Source organism: Mustela lutreola, chromosome 1 (assembly GCF_030435805.1).
Source record: "Mustela lutreola isolate mMusLut2 chromosome 1, mMusLut2.pri, whole genome shotgun sequence".
NCBI lineage: Eukaryota > Metazoa > Chordata > Mammalia > Carnivora > Mustelidae > Mustela > Mustela lutreola.
The window spans coordinates 232,999,712-233,023,813 of NC_081290.1; the positions used below are offsets into that span (position 1 = coordinate 232,999,712).

Genomic DNA, 24,102 nt, shown 5'->3' on the forward strand with positions numbered 1-24,102 from the left:
AGCAGAAACAGACCCATAAATAGAACCAACTGAAGGCTGTCGGGGGAAAGGTGATGGGGGAAAGGCAAATGGATGAAAGTGAGTAGGAGTTACAGAACGCCAGTTATGGAAAGAGTAAGTCATAGGGATAAAATGTACACCATATATAGTGGTTGGGAATATAGTAAATGGTATTGTAATATTGTATGGTCAAACGCTTGTGGTAAGCATGGCATAACATATAGATCTGTTGAGTCAATATGTTGTACACCTAAAACTGATGTAAAATCATGTGCCAACTATACTTCATTTAAAAAAAAAAAAAATCACCGAAACTTCTAGGGGGAAATATGTGGTGGGGTTATTGCAATTTCTTTAAAAAGTTTAGTTTGTCCTTTCCAGAAATAATAAATGATCTAAAACACAAACCAAGGATTTGAGGTCACCTTCAGGTACCTGGACACACTCCATTAGGTAGGCATAAAAGCCAGATTCTGTTCAGGGCCTAGAAAGCAGTGCCTGACCAGGGGCCAAGCAGGGGGGCAAGTGAATGGAATAGCTTCCCACGTGAAAACTGGTAAGTTACAACTTGCCCTAATTTCTTTATTTCTACTGCAGTATTTATTATCATTCTGCTTAATAAGTAAATTGAAGCTTCTTCATTAAGGAAGGCATTTTTAGTGGCAAGCTTGGCGATTTGTAAATTGCTGAAAGTTACCTAAGATTTTCAGAACAATATCAGGGACGCTGGTGCCATCTGCTGGCGACATGTTACGCAGCCACATTAAGTTCAATAATTTGCTCAAGTGTTTGTGCCCGATGCTGTCACAAAGTAATGGGAAGCTTTGGCCCTAACTTCACTCCGAGGATTTGGGATGGTGAGACAAATGCATAAACTGAGCAGCCGTCAAGTACAAGCAGTGAAGCATTAAGTACTGACATGAGAGTTCAGAGGAAAGACAGCAGTGTGAGCAGGAGCCATCAAGGAAGACTGCCTAAAAGCGGCAGAACTCTGGCTGGTTCTGAGGGGGCTTGGATTTGACCAGCTGAAGAGGGAAACTGCAAGCCATTTGCCTTTCTTTCCCAGAGTCTACAAATACAAAGCTGAAGTGAAGACTAGCCTGAAACTTGTTCATTGATTCATTCTGCAAACATTTACATAGGGACCATCCCAGCTTCTTTGATCCAGAAAGTTAAGAATAGATGCATGCTACCTTATCTCTCCACAAGACTATACAGCTGAAATGATAATGTTAGGCACTAACAATAAGAGCTAGACTGTATTTAAATAGACGGTCTTTCAGATTTTTTTCACCTCAGAAACTGTAATTCATGAAAAACCAGAAAAGAAGTCCCATATCACATCCTCCCCAGGGCACCAGCTCCCCTGCTGGTCTGCTCATGCTTGACACTTTTGTCTTTCAGGGTTCTCACCACTATTGTATTGCCCTATGTTGGGGGGGCAGTGATCACCCACCATGCTTGGCTGAAAAGGAAAATAAAGGATGAACTGAAAACTGCATGTCCAGCTAGTAGAGCAAAGTAAGAGACTCGCAGCTAACAGAACAATCAGTTTGGAAAAAAATACTGATAAATGGACAGAGGTCAACTGAAGGAAGGTGTTTAGGATATGTGTCACAGCTCTGGTCAATATTTTCGTGAATAATTTGGTTGAAAATACAAAGGATCTGCTTACCAAACTGTGGACAGCAAAAAGTTTAGGAGCTGGAGAGAACAAGGCAGCAAACAGAACACAGAAGCAGCAAAATAAAAAATGAATAAAGTCTGTTTCTAGAGTTCTTCTAGCTCTAACACTGTATGAGTTACTAAGCTGAAATGAAAAACCAAAACTATATGAGGAAACCCAACCAACTACCCAAGTATAGAAAGGAAAATGAGTGGCTTAATAGCAGTTTATGTGAAACAGATCTAGGGGTCTCAGTTGACCACAAATTGCCAGGAAATATATGCCAGCAGGGCCACTGACAAAAAAGCTAAGGCAACCAAGGCTGCTTAACTAGGAATATGCCCAGAATGAAGGAGGCAGCAGTTCTACTGTTCTCTGCTCTGTCAAAGCATTCTTAGGGCTATACAATTAAGTCTTGGGACCACACTGTACAAAGAACATTGACAAAGAAACATGGCCATAAGGGAGCAGTCAGGATTACAAAGGGTCTAGAAACCAAGTTACATAATAAACAGCTGAAGGCCCTAGGACAGCAGACCTGGAGAACTATAGGGAGGCAGAGATGCTACCTTCAGTTATCTGAAGACTGTCCAGAGGCCCAGTAAGGAGATATATGCAGTGTAGTTCTTGTGACCAAGTATGATCCCACATATTGCTAGAATACTCTACAGGGCAGAAACTTGGGTTTTCAATTCCCCTCTATCATACCCCTAGCAAACTGTTGACCTTATCACATGAGGCAGACCATTCTACTGCTAACAAATATGCTAGATAATTCTTCCCTGATGCTGACCTGAAAAATCTGCCTTTGTGTACCCTCTGCCTCTGGATCCAACTATGGTCTTTCAGAGAGTTACACAGTACGTTTACTTCCTGTTTCTTATGACTACTCTTCTAATACCTAGAATTTTGTCTTTTCCCCCAAGCCATCTTCTCTCCAGGCAAGAGTCAGCCCAAGTAATAATTTAACAAACACTTACTGAGCCCTTACTGGACATCATAAGAGCTTGGACGTCTGCTAAGAACTGCAGAATCCAGAGATATAAAACTAAACCTCCTCAAGAACTTAAGACTACTAAGGAGAAAAAAAAAATTATAATGCAGTATGATAAGTGCTATAAAGGAGTAAGCCCTGGTAGCCAAGGAAGTGGAGGAGAGGCTTTCAGTCTACAAGGCTTCCTGAAGAAAGCAATCTTTGGCCTCTGAACTGATGGCCTAGTAGATGTAAGCAAAAGCATCATGATGAGTGAGTGTTCAGGATAAGGGAACATGGTATTTCTGACAAAGTACAAATAAGGAGGGAAGTGTGAGAAATGAGCCGAAAGAGCAGGCAAGGCTCAGAGAAGGCTGATGTCTGCATTACACATACAGAAGTTTTTATTATAGTCTGGGAGAAAAGTTTTTCTTTTGCATAGGAAGTAGGTTACCATCCTTTACCATCTTAGACGGTATTCTCTAGTCACATTTCAGTAATCCTCTTAATGTGTTTGTCTAAGAAAAATCTATAGTAAAGATTTCTAGGTTAGGAGATTTTGCCACTCATCCATTCCACAAGGGAAGAACAGTTCAGGGGATAGGAGCTGGAAAAGATATGGTTTTTGGTAACAGAGATGATGAAAGCTTCCCCTTGGAGATCTTTAAAAATAGGACAGATACTTTTCCAGGCATAAACTTACTCCTTCTCTTAAAATCCCTGCGGGAGCTAAGAAACAAGTAATATTAGACTCTGAACAGATGATGAAAACTGTGTGACAAGAGAAGCTAAAAAGCAAGCTAGGCCTAGGCTAGGTTTCCAATCCAGATCTTCTATCTCCAAGTCCTTCCTCCCTGGTACCATTCACTTCTGAATTTGTGATAAAACCCTGGAAAAGCTGAGGAAGCGGTATAATATAGATATTAAAGGGGTGGAGAAGGATGGACCTGGTCGAAAGTCACTGAAGAAGGAAATATCAGGAGAGTTAAAAACAGAAGTGACCATGGCAGAAACTGACAATATCTTGGAGCTTTTGAGAAACCTCAAAAAATGGCTGAGTGCTCATATGAGAAGAGCACTTAACCAAGAATCAGATTTTGGATTTATGTCCAGCTCCCCAATTTAATGGTCATGTACTCTCAACAAGTCTCTGCAGTGTTTTGCACTTTGGTTTACTACTCTGAACAATGGAGTTATATCCCTATCCTGACCACCATATAATGCCACTGTGAGGTTCCAATGAGATCAGACAAGAAAAGTATTTTTGCAACTATAAGCAGCTTAAGGTAGTGTTACTACTGTTGTTATTACTGAAAAGAACAGTAACCTGAATTTTATTTTTTTTTAAGATTTTATTTATTTGACAGAGAATGATCTCAAGTAGGCAGAGAGGCAGGCAGAGAGAGGTGGGGGGGTGGGGAAGCAGGCTCCCTGCTGAGCAGAGAGCCTGATGCAGGGCTCAATCCCAGGTCCCTGAGACCATGACCTGAGCCGAAGGCAGAGGCTTTAACCCACTGAGCCACCCAGGTACCCCCTGAACTTTAAATATAGAAAACAGCAGGACCTTTTGCTCCTCTATAGCAGTTAATTTAGATGAAGTTCTTTTAACGTGAAGGATGGACTTGAACTCCTAAGTTACAAAAAGATGTAACTTTTCACTTTTCACAGTGAAACCAGTGGACTGGTATACTTGCTCATAATCAGCCTAATGGCTGGCAGCATCCATGCTGCTCTCTGCCAGTGCTTCTCATAAGGGTGGATTTCCTCCCCAGGGGATGTTTGATGAAGTCCGGACACATTTTTGGCTATCATGATCAGGAAAAGGGATGCTAGTGGCATCTAGCAGGTAGAGGCCAGGTGTGCTGCTAAACGTCCTCCAATGCACATAGCAGTCCCCCATGAAAATAAAGAATCATCTGGCCCAAAATGTGAATAGTCTCCCTATTGAGAGACTGGTCTAGGAGAATAGAACTAGTGTTTTTCCACTCAGGATTCATGTGTGCCCACTGAAAGGCTGGGCTGCCAACCAGCACGAGGGAAAAACAGAAAATTTCATTCAGTTTGAGAGAAACAGAGCCTTATCAATTAATTCCATCATTTCTCAGCATGCCCATAAGAAGCTTTTTTTTTTTTTTTAAAGCTCTGATAGCTAATCTCAAACAGTTCATGTTTCTACCACCTGACAATCATCCCAGTGTCTCTTTTACACAACATTCTCTGAGGAACCATTTTGTTTGATTCTTTTTTATTCCCATTCTTCACTCTGTAGACATTTAATGTGTTTAATATATTTTTGTTTGTATTTGTACTTACAAACTGTATTTTTTGTGTATGTATTTTGATTTATTAGTTGGCACTATATTTTTCTGTTCCTTACTTTTTAGATCCACAAGTTGTTACAGGTAAAGCTAATGTGTTGCTTTAACTGCAGTGCAGAGTCCTGATATGCAGCCACCACATTTTACCTATTTATTCAGATACAAATATCCAGACTGCCTCTAACTCTTCAATTAACTGCCATAATTAACATTTAAATCAATACCTTCTCACATGTCCCTTTAGGATATGTCACGAGATATGTATATATTATATATTCCATCTGACTGAAACTCCCAGGCTGCTCTCCATAATACCTGCCCCAGCTTCATACCTACAAAGAACAGACAAAAGTTCCTAAAGCCTCTGACCCCTGCCAGCAGTTGGACATATCTAGCTTGTTAGTCTAGAATATCAATTATCATCAATTTTAATTATTACTAATCTCGTATTCTGCTATCAGTTAACTTTGCCTATCCTACCCTTTACAGAACAAGTCCCCTTAATCCCTTTATTTATTTATTTATTTATTTATTTATTTATTATTTATTCAAAGAGGGATACAGCAGGGTAGGAAGGGCAGATAGAGAGAGGGAGAGAGAATCCCAAGTAGACTCCATGCTGGGCATGGAGTCTGACATGGGGGGCTCAACCCCACAACCCCAAAACCATGAACCAAGACAAACTCGAGTCAGATACTTAATCGACTGAGCCGCCCAGGTACCACCCTTAATCTCTTTTTTTTTTTTTTTAAGATTTTATTTATTTATTTGACAGATATTACAAGTAAGCAGAGAGGCAGGCAGAGAGAGGAGGAAGCAGGCTCCCTGCTGAGCAGAGAGCCCGATGCGGGGCTGGATCCCAGCACCGTGGGATCATGACCTGAGCCGAAGGCAGAGGCTTTAACCCACTGAGCCACCCAGGAGCCCCACCAGCCTTAATCTTAAATAATCAAATTTATCAAAATTTTATCTTATTTATCCACATAATTTTTATTAACTTCTTTTTTTTGCCTTTCATAATTAGAACTTTAATCTATCTTGGGACGCCTGGGTGGCTCAGTTGGTAAAGCAGCTGCCTTCGGCTCAGGTCATGATCCCAGCATCCTGGGATCGAGTCCCACATCGGGCTCCTTGCTCGGCAGGGAGCCTGTTTCTCCCTCTGCCTCTGCCTGCCATTCTGTCTGTCTGCCTGTGCTCGCTCTCTCTCCCTCTCTCTGACAAATAAATAAAATCTTTTAAAAAAAAAAGAACTTTAATCTATCCTTAGTCCCCTTTGTATGGCATGCGATACAGGAATCTAGTTTTAATATTTCTCCACTTGGTGAGCCAGTCTTCTCAATACAATTTACTTAACAATGAATATTTCCTTCACTGATCGGTGGTTACACTTTTATTATCTTCTTTTTTTCCTTTTTAAGATTTACTTATTTAAGGGGTGCCTGGGTGGCTCAGTGGGTTAAAGCCTCTGCCTTCGGCTCAGGTCCTGATCCCAGGGTGCTGGGATCGAGCCCCGCATCGGGCTCCCTGCTCAGCAGGAAGCCAACTTCCCCCTCTCTCTCTGCCTGCCTCTCTGCCTACTTGTGATCTCTACCTGTCAAATAAATAAATAAAATCTTAAAAAAAAAGATTTATTTAGGGGCGCCTGGGTGGCTCAGTGGGTTAAGCCTCTACCTTCGGCTCAGGTCATGATCCCAGGGGCCTGGGATGGAGTCCCACATAGGGCTCTCTGCTCAGCAGGGAGCCTGCTTCTCCTCATCTCTCTCTCTGTCTGTCTCTCTGCCTATTTGTGATCTCTCTCTCTGTCAAATAAATAAATAAAATCTTAAAAAAAAAAAAGATTTATTTATTTGAGAGAGAGAGAGAGAATAAGTAGGAGGGGCAAAAGGGGAGAGAATCTCAAGTAGACTCTGGACAGAGTACGAAGCTTGACACAGAGCTCAATATCACAACCCTGGGATCATGATCTGAAATCACGATCTGAGCTGAAGCCAAGAGTTAATACTTACCTGACTGAGCAACCCAGGCTCCCCTATACTCTTATTGTATATTAAGGTCCTATTATACAGGGATCTGTTTCTGAGATCTGAGATCTATTTGTCTATTTTTATGGTATATCTTACTATTTGAAAAGGCAAGTCTTTGTCTTGTGAATTGCTTTCCTTCTCCCTTTTAAACTTCAAGTAGAGGGGAGAAATGAGTTAACCAGAATCTCTAATGAATATTCCCATCATCAGTCATGCATGGACCATTTTAATTTTTAAAAATTACTTTTAATTGTGGTAAAAACTCAGAAAATTTACCATCTTAACCTTTTTTAACGGACTTTTTTTTTTTTTTAAAGATTTTTATTTTTATTTATTAGACAGACAGAGATCACAAGTAGGCAGAGAGGCAGGCAGAGAGAGGAAGGGAAGCAGGCTCCCTGCTGAGCAGAGAACCCGATGCGGGGCTGGATCCCAGGACCCTGGGATCATGACCTGAGCCGAAGGCAGAGGCTTTAACCCACTGAGCTACCCAGGGACCCCCCATCTTAACCATTTTTAAAAATGTATGGTTCAGCAGCGCTAAGTAATATTCCCACTGCTTTGTAACAGATATCCAGAACTTTTTCATCTTACAAAACTGAGACACTTCTATGCCCCTTAAATAACAACTCCCCACTTCTCCCCTCTGCCCCAGGTCCTGATAACCACCATCCTACTTTCTGTTTCTGTGAATCAGACTACTCTAGGTACCTCATATAAGTGGAAGACAAATAAAAGCATTTGTCATTTTCTGTCTGACTTATTTACATTATTACACATAATGTTCTGAAGGATCACCATATTGAAGTGTATAACAAAATTTCCTTCCTTTTTTAAGTTAAATTATTTTTAATAATATCATAACTACTAAACCCATCACTCAACATAAAAACTGGAACATCTAAAACTACTTATATCTACCTATGTGCTCTTCTCTAGCCTATCCTCCATCTTCCATCCAACATCACTCTTATCCTGCATCTTGATTTTATCATTTCCTTGCTTCTTAAAATAAAGTTATATTATGCATTTACATATTTTTAAAAGATACTCTTTAGTTTTCATTGTTTTTAGCTTTCTATGAAAGGTACCAAGTTATGAGCAGCCTTCTGAATCTTTTTTCACTCAATATTAAATTGCTAAGAGTATCCTTACCATTACTTTTAACTACAGTTAATTATTTTTTGTGTTGTTTTATATATTTTATGTTGTATGTATGATTTTACAAGTTACATAATAATCCATTGGGTGAATACAACAAAGCTTAACTTATCCAGTCACCTATACTTGGGTATTGAGTCATTTTTAAGTTTTTGCTATTATAAATAATGCTCTTATGGAAATTCTGGTACATCTCCTTAGTGTGCATATGCAAAACTCCAAGATCAAAATGAAGAGGCAACCTACTGAATGGGAAAAGATATTTTCAAATGATATAGGGGTTAATATCCAAGATATATAAAGAATCTATACAGCCCTACACAAAAAATAATAATAAAAGAATCTGATTAAAAATGGGCAGAGGAGGGGCCCTGTGTGGCTCAGACGAGTGAGCATCCCACTCTTGGTTTCAGCTTGGGTCATGATCTCGAGGGTCCTGGGACTGAGCCCCACTTTGGGCTCCCTGTGCTGTGAGAAGTCTGCTTCCCCCCCCATCTCCTTCCCTCTGCCCCTCACTCCACTCTTGCATACGTGCACAGGCTCTGTCTCCCTAAAATCAATAAATAAATCTTCAAAAAAAGAAAAGATTCTAAAAATGGGCAGAGAGCCTGAATAGACATTTTTCTAAATAAGACATACAGATGGCCAAGAAGTACATGAAAGGCTGCTCAACATCACTAATCATCAGGGAAATGCAAATCAAAACTATAGTAAGATATGACTTCACACACAATGGCTAGTATCAAAAAGATAACAAGCCTTAGTGAGGATCTGAAGAAAAGGGAAGCCTGGTATACTATAAATTAGTATAGCCACTGTGGAAAACATTGTGGAAGTTTCTCAAAAAATTTAAAATAGAAATAAATAGAAATATCATATCTAGTAACTCCACTACTGGTTACTTCCTGCCCTGCGCTCCCTGACCCCAGCAAAAGAAACCATTAATTTTGAAAGATATGTGCAATCTCTATGTTTTTTGCAGCAATATTTACAACGGTTAAAATATAGAAGCAATCTAAGTGTCCAGTAATAGATGAATGGATAAAGAAGATGTGGTATATGTGTGTGTAATACTATACAGCCATAAATAACAATGAGATCTTGCCATTTGTGACAACACAGATGGACCTAGATAGAGCCTATCATGCTAAGTGAAATAAGTCAGACAGAGAAGACAAATACCTTGTAACTTCACTTACGTTTGGAATCTTAAAAAACACACACACACACACACACCAACACATATGAACAGAGAGAAACAGATTCATAAATACAAGGAGTAAACTAAGTTAGCTGCCAGTGGGGGAAAGAATTGGAGGATGGACAAAATAGTGGTAGGGGATTAAGAGATACAAACATTCAGTTATAAAGTAAGTCAGGAGATTGAAAAGTACAGCACAGGGAATACAATTAATAAGACTATAATAATGTACTGTGACAGATGGTACATATACAAATACAATGATACACTTATCGTTATACACTGTATAATGTATGGAATTGTTGAATCACTATGTTAAATACCTGAAAATAATACAAGATTCTGTATCAACCATACTTTAATAAAAAATTCAAGGAAACTAAAATAGCAAATACAAAATCTAGTCAACAATATGAACAAGTAATAGAAGAAAACAAATGACTACTAAGCATGAAAACATGCTCAACCTAATTCAAAAAGCTTAGATATTTTCACTCTATTAGACTGACAAAGAAAAGAGCAAGAGAAGAAAGGAACACAGAGGAAATAGAAAAACCACCATAAAACAAGTAACAAAATGGAAATAAGTATGTACCTATCAACAATTACTTTGTTTTTTTATAAGACATTTTAAAGAATTTTTTATTTAAGTAAAGTCTACACCAAACAAGGGGCTCAAACTCACAACCCTGAGATCAAGAGTCGCACAGTCTTTTGACTGAGCCAGCCAGACACCCCTATCAATAATTACTTTGAATGTAAATGGACTGAACACTCCAATCAAAAGACACAGGATGACAAAACGGATAAAAAAAGCAAGACCCATCTATATGCTGCTACAAGAGATACATTTCCGACTTAAAGACACATACAGAATGAAAGTTACGGGATGGAAAAGCATTTTTCATGCAAATGAAAGTGAAAAGAAAGCCACGGTAGCAATACTTTTATTGGACAAAGTAGACTTTAAAACAAAGACTGGGGGCGCCTGGGTGGCTCAGTGGGTTAAAGTCTCTGCCTTCGGCTCAGGTCATGATCCCAGGGTCCTGGGATCGAGCCCTTCATCGGGCTCCCTGCTCCGAGGACAGCCTGTTTCCTCCTTTCTCTCTGCCTGTCTCTCTGCCTACTTGTGATCTCTGTCTGTCAAATAAATAAATAAAATCTTAAGAAAAAAAAAACAAAGACTGTAACAAGAGATAATTAAGGACACTAATAACCATAAAGGAGACAATCCATCAAGAAAACATAACAATTGTAAATATTTATGTACCTGATTAGGAGCACCCGAATACATAAAGCAGCTAATAACACACCTAAAGAAAGTAATTGACAGTAATATAATAATAGTAAGGGAGTTTAACAACCCACTTACATCAATGGATAGATCATCCAAGTAGAAAAACAACAAGGGAAGAGTAGCTTTCGATGACAGATGGATCAAACAAATATATTCAGAACATGCCATCCTAAAATAACAAAATACACATTCTTTTCAAGTGGACATGGAACATTCTCCAGAACAGATCACATATTAGGCCACAAAACACATCTCAACAAATTTGAAACCAACTCACAATGGATTAAGGATCTAAATGTGAGACCTAAAACCATAAAAATCCAAAAAGAAAATATAAGCAATAATTTCTCTGACATCAACACAGAAACATTTTCTAGATCTGTCTCCTGAAGCAAGAGAAACAAAAGCAAAAATAAACTACTGGAACTATATTAAAATAAAAAGTCTCTGCACAATAAAAGAAACAACAAAACTAAAAGACAATCTACTGATGGGAGAAGATGATGAACTATGACTTCACACATGTCAGAAGGTCTAAAATCAAAAGCACAAGAAAGAACGAGCGCTGGTGAGGATGTAGAGAAAAAGGAACCCTTGTGCACTATTGGTGGGAAGGCAAACTGAGGTAACTACTGTGGAAAACAACACGGAAGTTCCTCAAAAAATTAAAAATGTAAATACTGTATGATCCAATAATTCCATTCCTGGGTGTTTACCCAAAGAAAACAAAAACACCAAATGGAAAGATATATGCACCCCTATGTTTATTGCAGTTATTATTTACAACGCCCAAATTATGGAAGCAGCCCATGCCAATCAATACATGAATAAAGATGATGTGGTGTATACACACACACATATATACATACACACAAAGGAACATTACTCAACCATAAGAAAATGGGATTCTGCCATTTGTAACAACATGGATGTGTCCAGAGAGTATAATGCAAAATGAAATAAGTCAGTCTGAGAAAGACAAATACTGTTAGGATTTCCTTCATGTATAATTTTAAAAAATGAACAAAGAAAAAAAGAGACAAATGAAAAACAGACTATTTAGAGAACAAACTGATGGCTACCAGAGGGGAGGTGGGGGGGTGTGAAATAGTTGAAGGGAATTGATAGTACACTTACCGGGATAAGCCTGAGTAATGTATAGAATTGCTGAATCATTCTATTTTACACCTGAAACTAACGTAACACTGTAACATTAACTCACTGAAATTAAAATTAAAAAAAGAAAAGTCTGGTACTGACATAAGTCATACAGTTTAATGGAAAAGAACGGAGAGTATAAAAATTAATGTACACATATATATTCAATTGGTTTTTTATAAGAATGACTAATCATTCAATGGAAAAAGAAGTTTCTTCAAAAATGGTGCTAAGACATGCAAAATCCACATGCAAAAAAATGAAGTTAGACCCTTACCTCACACCATTTACAAAAAGTAACACAAAATAGACCAAAGACCTACAAGTAAGAGTTAAAAATATAAAACCCTTCCAAGAACACATACAGATAAAACTTAATAGTCTTGGATTTGGCAACAGATTCTTAGATATAACACTAAAAGCATGAGCAACAAAAGAAAAAATAGGTTTAAGAGTACAAAATTGGAACAAGTAGTAAATAAACCATAGAGATCTAATGCAAAGTATAATGCATATAGACACCAATACTGCAGTCTAATCAACAGACTTGCTAAGAGACAAAACCTTAATTATGTTAACCACTAAAAAGGATAATTATGTGATGTGACAAAGGAGCTTAATGCTGTTATAATGGCAATCATACTGCAAAAAATAAATGTGTCAGTTAAGATGTTGTACACCTTAAATATACCCAGCGTCAGGGGCGCCTGGGTCGCTCAGCCATTAAGCATCTGCCTTCAGCTCAGGTCATGATCCAGAGGTTCTGGGATCTAGTCCTGCATCAGGCTCCCTGTAGGGAGCCTGCTTCTTCCTCTCCCTCTGTCACTCCCCCTGCTTGTGCTTGCTCTATTTCATGAGTAAATAAAATCTCTAAAAAAAAGTACTCAATGTTATACTTCAAATATATTCATTAAAAAAGAAAAAAAGAGATAAACTGGACATCAAACTTAAAAATGTTTATGCATCCTCTTTCCCATCCTCAAAGATGGGGAGTAAAAAGAACAAGTGTTGAGAAAAAAAAAGTTGAGATGCCAGATACTAAAGAGAAGAAAACTGAAACCAAGAAGGATGATGCTGGTGGCAAGGTTAAGAAGGGTAATAACATCATGGGGGACCTGGGAGGCTCAGTCATTGAGCATCTGCCTTCAGCCTGGGTCATGATCCCAGAGTCCTGGGATCAAGCCCTTCATCAGGCTCCCTGCTCAGAGAAACCTGCTTCTCTCTCTTCCCTCCCCCTGCATGAGTTCCTTCTCTCACTGTGTCTCTCTGTCAAATAAAATCTTTAAAAAAAAATTAAAAAAAGGGTAACCTCATGGCTAAAATGACAAATGGAAAGCCCCACTGCAATCAAAATCGTCTCCTAGTCAAAGGAATTGGCAGCTATTCCTTATCAGCTATGTATTCCAGAAAGGCCATGTACAAGGGGAAGTATTCAACAGCTAAGAAAAGAAAGAGAAGATTCTTGCTTCTGTCACAAAATCAGTTGGTGGTGCCAAAAACAGTGGTACCGGAGTGGTTCACCTTCACAAAACGCTCAGGTATTATCCTACTAAAGATGTACCTCAAAAGCTGTTGAGCCACAGGAAAAACCTTTTAGTTAGCATGAAAGAAAACTGAGCTAGCATCACTCCTGGGACCATTCTGATCATCCTCACTGGGCACCACAGAGGCAAGTTCTAGAGCTAAATAATGGTAATGGCTGCACAGAACTGGATGTGCTAAATGCCACTGAATTATATACTTTAAAATGGTAGAATATCCGTTCTTAAGGTTTTTCTTCTTTTTTTAAGATGTATTTATTTGAGAGAGAGTGTGTGTGTGCATGAGTGGGAGGGGCAGAGGGAGAGGGAGAGAAAAAATCTGAAACAGGCTCTGTGCTGATCGTGGAGCTGACGTGGGGCTTGATCTCACGATCTGGAGATCATGACCGGACCGGAGGGAGTTGGTAGCTTAACCAACTGCGCCATTCAGGCAACCCATAAAATAGTGAATATTTTTATGTGAAATTTCTGTCAATAAAAAGAAAATTCTATTCTTCCACAGAGTATCTTAAAACTTTTATATCTTGAGCTTTTTTTTAAGGGTGGGAGGAACAACAGTCACTACCATTAGTTTTAGAGTTTACAAAACACTTTGCCATAGAATCTTATATCATCTTCACAACCCATGAGGTAGATATCACCCCAACTTAGAGATAAGAAAAACAGGCTCAAGATATAAAGTCACATAGCTAAGAAGTGAGACAGCTAACGGATCAAATCAGACTAGGCTGGCTCCACTGTATCATACTGCCTACAAGCCAAACAGCTTCAACTTCTGGTAAGCTTGAAAAAGGACAAGATAGGACAGGACAAGAAAGGACAGCTTATTGCATACAAGCATCTTGGGCAATTTTCTTCTTCCAAAGTTAGTATTCTAATTAAAGCAGTAAAAATATTCATTGTATACAAATTAATAAACATTTTTTTAAAATCTAGGTCATTATTTTATAAGAGTGGAATAAAGCAGATATTACAGATTTCCTTTCCCAATTTTTTAAAGATATGGCTTTAAGTTTCTCAGTGCAAGGTATTTATAATGTTGACATGTGTGCTCACCAGTGAAGTTCACCATAATGCTTACAGGGCATGGCAGTAAAGTAATGGGATAATTGTGCATGCTCCTTATATAACTAGCTACACAGTCATATTTTTTTTAATTTTTAATTTTTTATAAACATATATTTTTATCCCCAGGGGTACAGGTCTGTGAATCACCAGGTTTACACATTTCACAGCACTCACCAAAGCACATACCCTCCCCAATGCCCATAACCCCATCCCCCTTCTCTCAACCCCCCTCCCCCCAGCAACCCTCGTTTGTTTTGTGAGATTAAGAGTCACTTATGGTTTGTCTCCCTCCCAATTCCATCTTGTTTCATTTATTCTTCTCCTAACTCCTTATGCCCCCATGTTGCATCTACACTTCCTCATATTAGGCAGATCAGATGATAGTTGTCTTTCTCTGCTTGACTTATTTCGCTAAGCAGGATACGCTCTAGGTGCATCCACGTTGTCGCAAATGGCAAGATTTCATTTCTTTTGATGGCTGCATAGTATTCCATTGTGTATATATACTACATCTTCTTTATCCATTCATCTGTTGATGGACATCTAGGTTCTTTCCATAGCTTGGCTATTGTGGACATTGCTGCTATAAACATTCGGGTGCACATGCCCCTTCGGATCACTACGTTTGTATCTTTAGGGTAAATACCCAGTAGTACAATTGCTGGGTCATAAAGCAGCTCTATTTTCAACTTCTTGAGGAACCTCCATGCTGTTTTCCAGAGTGGTTGCACCAGCTTGCATTCCCACCAACAGTGTAGGAGGGCTCCCCTTTCTCCACTTCCTCGCCAGCATCTATCATTTCCTGACTTGTTAATTTTAGCCATTCTGACTGGTGTGAGGTGATACCTCATTGTGGTTTTGATTTGTATTTCCCTGATGCCAAGGGATATGGAGCACTTTTTCATGTGTCCGTTGGCCATCTGGATGTCTTCTTTGAAGAAATGTCTGTTCACGTCCTTTGCCCATTTCTTGATTGGATTATTTGTTCTTTGGGTGTTGAGTTTGCTACGTTCTTTATAGATTTTGGACACTAGTCCTTTATCTGATATGTCGTTTGCAAATATCTTCTCCCATTCTGTCAGCTGTCTTTTGGTTTTCTTAACTGCTTCCTTTGCTATGCAAAAGCTGTTGATCTTGATGAAATCCCAATAGTTCATTTTTGCCCTTGCTTTCCTTGCCTTTGGTGATGTTCCTAGGAAGATGTTGCTGTGGCTGAGGTCAAAGAGGTTGCTGCCTGTGTTCTCCTTCTCAAGGATTTTGATGGATTCCTTTCTCACATTGAGGTCCTTCATCCATTTTTAGTCTATTTTCGTGTGTGGTAAGGTAATGGTCCAATTTCATTTTTCTGCATGTGGCTGTCCAATTTTCCCAAAACCATTTATTGAAGAGGTTGTCTTTTTTCCATTGGACATTCTTTCCTGCTTTGTCAAAGATTAGTTGACCACAGAGTTGAGGGTCTATTTCTGGGCTTTCTATTCTGTTCCATTGATCTATGTGTCTGTTTTTCTGCCAGTACCATGCTGTCTTGATGATGACAGCTTTGTAATAGAGCTTGAAGTCTGGAATTGTGATGCCACCAACTATGGCTTTCTTTTTTTTTCTTTTTTTTTTTTTTTTTAAAGATACTTAGTCTTTTTTTTTTTTTTAAAGATTTTATTTATTTATTTGACAGAGATCACAAGCAGGCAGAGAGGCAGGCAGAGAGAGAGGAGGAAGCAGGCCCCCCGCTGAGCAGAGAGCCCGATGCGGGGCTTGATCCCAGGACTCTGAGATCATGACCCGAGCCGAAGGCAGCGGCCCAACCCACTGAGCCACCTAGGCGCCCCTGGCTTTCTCTTCAATATCCCTTTTGCTATTTGAGGTCTTTTCTGGTTTCATATAAATTTTAGGATTATTTGTTCCATTTCTTTGAAAAAGATGGATGGTACTTTGATAGGAATTGCATTAAATGTGTAGATTGCTTTAGGTAGCATAGACATTTTCACAATATTTATTCTTCCAATCCAGGAGCATGGAACATTTTTCCATTTCTTTGTGTCTTCCTCAATTTCTTTCATGAGTACTTTATAGTTTTCTGAGTATAGATTCTGTGCCTCTTTGGTTAGGTTTATTTCTAGGTATCTTATGGTTTTGGGTGCAATTATAAATGGGACTGACTCCTTAATTTCTCTTTCTTCTGTCTTGTTGTTGGTGTAGAGAAATGCAACTGATTTCTGTGCATTCATTTTATATCCTGACACTTTACTGAATTCCTGTACAAGTTCTAGCAGTTTTGGAGTGGAGTCTTTTGGGTTTTCCACATATAGTATCATATCATCTGCGAAGAGTGATAGTTTGACTTCTTCTTTGCTGATTTGGATGCCTTTAATTTCCTTTTGTTGTCTGATTGCTGAGGCTAGGACTTCTAGTACTATATTGAATAGCAGTGGTGATAATGGACATCCCTGCCGTGTTCCTGACCTTAGCGGAAAAGCTTTCAGTTTTTCTCCATTGAGAATGATATTTGTGGTGGGTTTTTCATAAATGGCTTTGATAATATTGACGTATGTGCCCTCTATCCCTATACTTTGAAGAGTTTAGATCAGGAAGGGATGCTGTACTTTGTCAAATGCTTTTTCAGCATTCATTGAGAGTGTCATATGGTTCTTGTTCTTTATTTTATTGATGTGTTGTATCACACTGATTGATTTGCAGATGTTGAACCAAACTTGCAGCCCTGGAATAAATCCCACTTGGTCGTGGTGAATAATCCTTTTAATCTACTGTTGAATCCTATTAGCTAGTATTTTGGTGAGAATTTTCGCATCTGTGTTCATCAAGGATATTGGTCTATAGCTCTCTTTTTTGATGGGATCCTTGTCTGGTTTGGGGATCAAGGTGATGCTGGCCTCATAAAATGAGTTTGGAAGTTTTCCTTCCATTTCTATTTTTTGGAACAGTTTCAGGAGAATAGGAATTAGTTCTTCTTTAAATGTTTGGTAGTATTCCCCCGGGAAGCCATCTGGCCCTGGGCTTTTGTTTGTTTGGAGATTTTTAATGACTTTCAATCTCCTTACTGGTATGGGTCTGTTCAGGCTTTCTATTTCTTCCTGGTTCAGTTGTGGTAGTTCATATGTTTCTAGGAATGCATCCATTTCTTCCAGATTGTCAAATTTGTTGGCGTAGAGTTGCTCATAGTATGTTCTTATAATTGTTTGTATTTCGTTGGTGTTAGTTGTGATCTCTCTTCTTTCATTCATGATTTTATTTATTTGGGTCCTTTCTCTTTTCTTTTTGATAAGTCTGGCCACGGGTTTATCAATTTTATTAATTCTTTCAAAGAACCAGCTCCTAGTTTCGTTGATTTGTTCTATTGTTTTTTTGGTATCTATTTTATTGATTTCTGCTCTGATCTTTATGATTTCTCTTCTCCTGCTGGGCTTAGGGTTTTTTTCTTGTTCTTTCTCTAGCTCCTTTAGGTTGTGTACCTGAGACCTTTCTTGTTTTTTGAGAAAGGCTTGTACCGCTATATATTTTCCTCTCAGGACTGCCTTTGTTGTGTCCCACAGATTTTGAACCGTTGTGTTATCATTATCACTTGTTTCCATAATTTTTTTCAATTCTTCTTTAATTTCCTGGTTGACCCACTCATTCTTTAGAAGGATGCTGTTTAGTCTCCATGTATTTGAGTTCTTTCCAAACTTCCTCTTGTGGTTGAGTTCTAGCTTCAGAGCATTGTGGTCTGAAAATATGCAGGGCATGATCCCAGTCTTTTGATACTGGTTGAGTCCTGATTTAGGACGGAGGATGTGATCTATTCTGGATAATGCTCCATGTGCACTAGAGAAGAATGTGTATTCTGCTGCTTTGGGATGAAATGTTCTGAATATATCTGTGATGTCCATCTGGTCCAGTGTATCATTTAAGGCCTTTATTTCCTTGTTTATCTTTTGCTTGGATGATCTGTCCATTTCAGTGAAGGGAGTGTTAAAGTCCCCTACTATTATTGATATGTTTCTTTGATTTTGTTATTAATTGGTTTATATACTTGGCTGCTCCCACGTTGGGGGCATGGACATTTAAAATTGTTAGATCTTCTTGTTGGACAGACCCTTTGAGTATGATATAGTGTCCTTCCTCATCTCTTATTATAGTCTTTGGCTTAAAATCTAATTGATCTGATATAAGGATTGCCACTCCTGCTTTCTTCTGATGTCCATTAGCATGGTAAATTCTTTTCCACCCCCTCACTTTAAATCTGGAGGTGTCTTCAGGCTTAAAATGAGTTTCTTATAGGCAACATATAGATGGGTTTTGTTTTTTTATCCATTCTGACACCCTGTGTCTTTTGATTGGGGCATTTAGCCCATTAACATTCAGGGTAACTATTGAGAGATATGAATTTAGTGCCATTGTATTGCCTGTAAGGTGACTGTTAATGTATATTGTCTCTGTTCCTTTCTGATCTACCACTTGTAGGCTCTCTCTTTGCTTACAGGACCCCTTTCAATATTTCCTGTAGAGCTGGTTTGGTGTTTGCAAATTCTTTCAGTTTTTGTTTGTCCTGGAAGCTTTTAATCTCTCCTTCTATTTTCAATGATAGTCTAGCTGGATATAGTATTCTTGGCTGCATGTTTTTCTCGTTTAGTGCTCTGAATATATCATGCCCGTTCTTTCTGGCCTGCCAGGTCTTTGTGGATAGGTCTGCTGCCAATCTAATATTTTTACCATTGTATGTTACAGACTTCTTTTCCCAGGCTGCTTTCAGGATTTTCTCTTTGTCACTAAGACTTGTAAATTTTACTATTAGGTGACGGGGTGTGGACCTATTCTTATTGATTCTGAGGGGCGTTCTCTGAACCTCCTGAATTTTGATGCTTGTTCCCTTTGCCATATTGGGGAAATTCTCTCCAATAATTCTCTTCAGTATACCTTCTGGTCCCTTCTCTCTTTCTTCTTCTTCTGGAATCCCAATTATTCTAATGTTGTTTCGTCTTATGGTATCACTTATCTCTTAAATTCTCCTCTCATGGTCCAGAAACTGTCCCTCTTTTGCTCAGCTTCTTTATTCTGTTATTTGGTCTTCTATATCGCTAATTCTTTTTTCTGCCTCATTTATCCTAGCAGTGAGAGCCTCCATTTTTTATTGCACCTCATTAATAGCTTTTTTGATTTCAACTTGGTTAGACTTTAGTTCTTTTATTTCTCCAGAAAGGGCTTTTATATCTCCCGAGAGGGTTTCTCTAATATCTTCCATGCCTTTTTCGAGCCCGGCTAGAACCTTGAGAATTGTCATTCTGAACTCTAGATATGACATACTACCAATGTCTGTATTTATTAGGTCCCTAGTCTTCGGTACTGCCTCTTATTCTTTTTTTTTGTGGTGAGTTTTTCCACCTTGTCATTTTGTCCAGATAAGAGTATATGAAGGAGCAAGTAAAATACTAAAAGGGTGGCAACAACCCCAGGAAAATATGCTTTAACCAAATCAGAAGAGATCCCAAATTGTGAGGGGGGGAAGGGGATAAAAAGAGGTTCAGAAAGAAAGAAAGAAAAAGAAAAAAAAAAATAGAAAGAAAGAAAAGAATTTAAAAAAGAAAACAAATAAAGAAAAGTATAAAAAAGAAAAACATATATATTAGATAAACTAGTTAAAAAACATTAAAAAAGAAAATTTTAGCAGAATAAAAGAAAAAATGAAAATGGAAAAAAATTAAACTAACTGCAAGACTAAAGAATCATAGGGAGAAAGCCATGAGTTCTGTGCTTTGCTTTCTCCTCCTCTGGAATTCCACTGCTCTCCTTGGTATTGAAACTGCACTCCTTGGTAGGTGAACTTGGTTTTGGCTGGATTTCTTGTTGATCTTCTGGGGGAGGGGCCTGTTGTAGTGATTCTCAACTGTCTTTGCCCCAGGTGGAATTGCACCGCCCTTACCAGAGGCCAGGCCGAGTAATCCGCTCAGGTTTGCTTTCAGGAGCTTTCATTCGCTGAGCGCTTTCCGTAGAGTTCTGGAGGACGGGAATACAAATGGCGGCCTCCTAGTCTCTGGCCCAGAGGAGCCAAGGGCCCGGGGCCCCACTCCTCAGTGCGCCCTCAGAGAACCGCACCCAATAACTCCTGTCTGCCTGACCTCTCGCCACGCTCCGAGCTCACCGAGCCTGTGACCGGTTCAAGGTAACCCCAAGCTGTGAGCTGTTGGCTCTGTCTCTGTAGCCAGCTTCCCCGTTCTAATACCTGTAAGCTCTGCGACACTCAGACATCCCCGATCCTTCTGTGACCCTGCGGGACCTGAGGCCACGATGACCCCACGTGGGCTTCACCCCGGTTTAGCATCTGGAGCGATGTCCCTCAGTGGAACAGACTTTTAAAAGTCCTGATTTTGTGCTCCATTGCTCCGCCGCTTGCCGGGAGCCGGTCCCTTCCCGTCGCTTTGGTTTCACTTCTCTGCCAGTCCTACCTTTCAGAAAGTGGTTGTCTTTCTGCTTCTAGAATTGCTGCTCTTCTTCTCTTCGATCTGCCGATGGATTTGTAGGTGTTTGCAATCTTTAGATAAGCTATCTAGCTGATCTCCTGCTAGCTGACGTAGTCTCAGCCTGCTACTTCTCCGCCATCTTGACTCCTCCTCATATTTCCTTTTAAGGATTAACTAACGAATGACAGTATCAGTGGTTTTCCAGCACTATGATGACTCCTACATATGCTCCTGAATAGCAGAGAGGTCAGGGTTATAACCCTGTATCAATCAGAGCGGCCTCTTAATTATTTTCCATACTGGGTTTTTCCTTAAGATACTATTTGAAGAAAGTATTCCACAGATTTTTGAAGAATACTTATTGAAAACTACTAAAGTACATATCTGCATCCTCACATCCTTTAGAGGTTTTTAAAAATCTTTGCAGATTAGCCAACATTGTATAATTAAGATGATCTCTAAATACCAGCACAGAAATGCCAATGGTGTTCTCATTCTACTCTTGGCTTATGAGTGTTCTTATTTTTCCAGGCTCAACTCAACCATCTCAGTAATCCCCACTCTATAGGGTACGCACTATAATCACACATTGACAAACAAGTGACTTATCTCAGATAACAGGGCAAAGCATGACCAGGGTCTAGACATGAAGCCCCACCTCGGGGGGCTAAACCTGCTGGATAGTCTCCAGCTCAAAAACTCTTGGTGTCATCTGGTCCTTCAATGCATTGTGTCCTGAAGGTACAGATGTTTCTATTTGTGGTGCATGCCAACACTTGAACTGGCTATAAGCCAGTAATGTTCAGAACTTGTGTCTGCTCAAGGTCAAAGATTATCCTCTCTTCCTCCTATGCTCTAGGTTATCCCTTGTTCCCTTGATGGAAAACCCTTTCCAGGAGCAACATATGGTACAATAGAAATTATGCAATATGAAACAGAAGACCTGGATTCAAATCCTGGTTCTATTAGTATTCCCTTCATGCCTCAATTCTCTGGGCCTCAGTCTGTTCACAGTACTTACCTCATGGGCTACTAGGAGGATTAAATGACATAGTGCAGCAGTTCACATCTTGTGGGCTACACAGCCCTGGGCATGTCTGATCATATTATCAGAGGTCTGAAAAAGCATATACTAGAGAAAAAGAACCATTTAGGGATGAAGAATAAAAACCCTGGAGTAAAACTGTCTGGGTTCATAATAGTTTCATCACTGGAGCAAATAACTTAGTCTTTCTGTCTCAGTTCCTTATTTGTAATTAGAGAAAATATTACCTTACTGGATTACTACAAGGATTAGCTGAGCCCACAGTTGTTAAGTACTTAGAACACTGGCTGGCATTAAGTGAAAATTCAATTAATGTTAGCTATTATTGCTACTATACATGCACTTGTATTTTCTTTTTTTTAAAAGATTTTATTTATTTGACAGAGACAGATCACAAGTAGGCAGAGAGGCAGGCAGAGAGAGAGAGGGGGAAGCAGGCTCCCTGCTGAGCAGAGAGCCCGATGTGGGGCTTGATCCCAGGAGTCGAAGGCAGAGGCTTTAACCCACTGAGCCACCCAGGCGCCCCACACTTGTATTTTCTATGCAAAGTATTACCACGTAGGTGTTTGCCAAAGTTGATGCTAAAAAAGGACTGTTAGCCTTGTAAAGGTTAAAAACTTGTAAGATGATAGTTAAAAAAAAAAAAAAAGTCCAGTACACTATACCTGTCATGTCCTAATCCAAAGTGGCTGAATCTATTATTTTAATCTTCTCAAGCTTATTTAGACTTGTTTTGTGGCCTAACGTATTTTCTATGCTGGAGAATGGTCCATGTGCACTTGAGAAGAGTATATATTCTGCTGTTGTTGGGTAGCATGTGCCCTGTATATCTTTTAGAGCTAACTGGTTTATAATGCTGTTCCCTCTACTAATATTCTACCTGGTTGCTCTATCTTAGTGAAAGTCAGGTAACTGAACTCTGCAACCATTATTGTCGAACTGTCTATCCCTCTTCAATTCTGTCAGTTTTTGTGTCACATATTTTGGGGCTCCTTAGTTATGTTCATAATTATACTATCTTCTAGTTCGTTTGAACCTTTTATCAATATATAATGTCCTTTGTCTCTTGTGAATTTTTTTTTAAAATTTATTTATTTGTTTGACAGAGAGAGAGAGATCACAAGTAGGCAGAGCAGCAGGCAGAGAGAGGGGGAAGCACGCTCCCTGCCGAGCAGAAAGCCTGGTGTGGGGCTAGATCCCAGGACCCTGAGATTATGACCTGAGCTGAAGGCAGGGGCTTAATCCACTGAGCCACCCAGGTGCCCTCTTGTAAATTTTTTTGATTTAAAGTCTATTGGTCTGAGATTTAATAGCCACCCCAGGTCTCTTCAGACTATCATGTGCATGGAATATCTTTCCCCACCTTTTTACTTTTATTCTCTCTGTCTTTGTTTCTAAAGTGAGTCTCTCATGTTTTTTTTTTTTTTAAATCAATATGCTAATCTCTGCCTTTTACTAGAACAATTTAAACCATTTAAAGTAATTACCAATAGGGACACCTGGGTGGCTCAGTTGTTGGGCGGCTGTCTTTGGCTCGGGTCATGATCCCAGAGTCCTGGGATCGAGTTCCACATCGGGCTCCTTGCTCGGCGGGGAGCCTGCTTCTCCCTCTGTCTCTGCCTGCCATTCTGTTTGCCTATGCTCATTCTCTCTCTCTGATAAATAAATAAAAAATCTTTAAAAAAATAAATAAATAAAATAATTACCAATAAAGAATAATTTACTTCTGCCATTTAGCTATATGTTTTCTGTATTTTTTTTTTAAGATTTTATTTATTTGTTTGATAGACAGAGATCACAGGTAGGTGGAGAGGCAGGCAGAGAGAGAGAGAGGAGGAAGCAGGGTCCCTGCTGAGCAGAGAGCCCAATGTGGTGCTCAATCTCAGGACCCTGGATCATGACCCGAGCTGAAGGCAGAGGCTTTAACCCACTGAGCCACCCAGGCGTCCCCCACCCTTTCTTTTTAATTAATCTAAATCCTACCTGTAAGATTCACTTAAACACTTGGTCTTCCCAACAAAGTGATCACCTTGCCCTCTATTTGAATAGGTCCTGATGAGTATCCCCTTCATGGATCTGTGCCAAAATGTTTAAAAGGAAAGACCTATCTTTTCTGGCCATAAAAGTAGTCTCAAGTTCTACCTCTTTTTTTTTTTTTTTTTTTTTTTTTAACCATCTGAATCACTTGCCTCCTAAAA

The 24,102-nt window shown here is 39.3% G+C and overlaps 1 protein-coding gene across 3 annotated transcripts in view; it reads right to left on the reverse strand.

Annotated features, from left to right (window-relative positions):
- The window catches only part of RNF121 (ring finger protein 121), an 88,728-nt gene that overhangs the window by 29,352 nt on the left and 35,274 nt on the right, over nucleotides 1–24,102 (reverse strand). The window lies entirely within an intron of this gene.